Consider the following 1889-nt stretch of genomic DNA (forward strand, 5'->3'; position numbering starts at 1 on the left):
GGATCGATTTTGTGACAGATTCCGCTTATCTGAGAGTTTAGCAACGTAGGTTATCTTCTTTGGATGGTTGGGATCCTTCGGGACAAAGTAAGAGGACTTGGTCTATAATCCAACTCTTGCAGATAAGATGCTAAACTTGCTGAAAAGGTCAATATGGTGATCCGTTGATATCTACTTCGTGACCTGAGGTCGGGAATGACTGATTTGTATGTGCGACTGAGATGCGCAGGTATACGGTACGCTTAGATGGGCCGATGAGCTAGACGAGGTATGCCCCGAGCTCTTCGTGGGAGTCGTAGCTGATGGAAATGATGTCGTGACCAGGTCATGAGGTGGGCATGTGATGCCAGGACCAAGTCATGAGGTAGGCATGTGATGCCCGGACCAAGTCATGAGGTCGGATCCTGCGAACATCATAGCTAAGACGGGATCGGTCTATATTTTAAATCCTACTCTTATGCTGACCTCTCAGTGAGGTTGGTGCCAAATTATTACGCGAGGCCAAGCTTGGTAGGGGAAAATGAGGAAGATATCTGTTCTGATAACGAGGTCGGGCGATAAGGTGTGTAGAGATCATAATATAAGCTATGGATAGCTCATCTTGGAATCGATGGTATGCAATATCCTTGTAAGGAGGTCGGTATATGTGATTGGTTTGACGATGGGGCAATTGCATAGGTCAGATATCGCGCAAACCGAGGTTGATAATTAGAACTATTCTGTATGTGTGGCCGGAGTATGAAGGTATACAATAAGCTTAGGGAAGTGTACTCCGAGCTCTTTATGTACGTCATAGCTGAGGGAAATGGAGCTTGGACCAGGTCATGAGAGAGTTATGCGATACCCGGACCAGGTCATGAGGTCGGCCACGGATTATCGTGGAAGATTGAGCTTGGTTGGGAGAGTTTACGAAGGGACCTGATCCCTTAATGAGGTCGGCGTTTTGCTAGGTTGGTCGTTCGCTTGGATTGAAAGTATCAAACCGGATCAGAGGAGAGGTCGGTGTATTTGGGAGAAGTTGTAAGAGATCTTTAAGTACAATACTGAGGACTAGGCTCTCCTCTTAGGGAGGTCGATTTTTTTTACCTTCCTCATGATCTCGAGGGATCGAGATTTCTTTATCCCTATCCCCCATCATGGCCCCGTGTTTCCCTCGGGTTATACTCCCCCTCCACGTCACCGTGCCACGTACTTCCACGTCACTAGGAATTATCCTCGCCGGATCACAAGCCTCCCGATCTAGTTTAGTCGAAGGAGACGAAGTCGACTGACTGAACTCGAGTTTAACTTAAGTCGCCCCATCTTTACGGCGTTGTCTTAATCGAAACTGTTTTGACAAAGTTTCCGCTTGATTTATTGATCAAACCTGCCTGTCGATCTAAGGCATAGGACCTCAACGACTGAGATCACCCGACCGTTTGACCTTAAAACCCTTTTCTTCCTTCGTCCTCGCTACGCGCGTCGTCGAACCCTAGCTCCCTCTTCCTGTTCTTCTGCCCTTCTGTCGCCTTTGCTCTCACTCCCACAACGAGTCTCACATTCTTCGTAAGTCATCTTTTCTCCGGAATCTCCTTAAGTGTCTCTCAGTCAGGTCGTAGTCTTCTTTGTTTCCGTTGGTTTTTCATAGCCCTAGTTCTTCTCGTCGGAGCGCTTGTTCTCTGACTGGACCTTCTGCTTCATCCTTCCTTGACTATCTTCCCGCTCTCCCTTCGGTTCGATTAGGGTTTTGCTGTCCTTGTCTTTAGTTCGATCGGTCGTCGATTCCATTAGGGTTTCCCCCTCGTCTTTCTCGCCTTAACTTTCCCTCGCGTCTGGCCTAATGTCTGCGCCGACTCCCTGGTACGAGCGTTGTAAGCCCTCCCGATTTAGCGAGGATGATGAGATTTTGC

This window comes from Curcuma longa, chromosome 17 (genome assembly GCF_044706935.1).
Source record: "Curcuma longa cultivar G26 ecotype Majalengka, Jawa Barat chromosome 17, ITB_CL_G26_1.1, whole genome shotgun sequence".
In the NCBI taxonomy this organism is placed as follows: Eukaryota; Viridiplantae; Streptophyta; class Magnoliopsida; order Zingiberales; family Zingiberaceae; genus Curcuma; species Curcuma longa.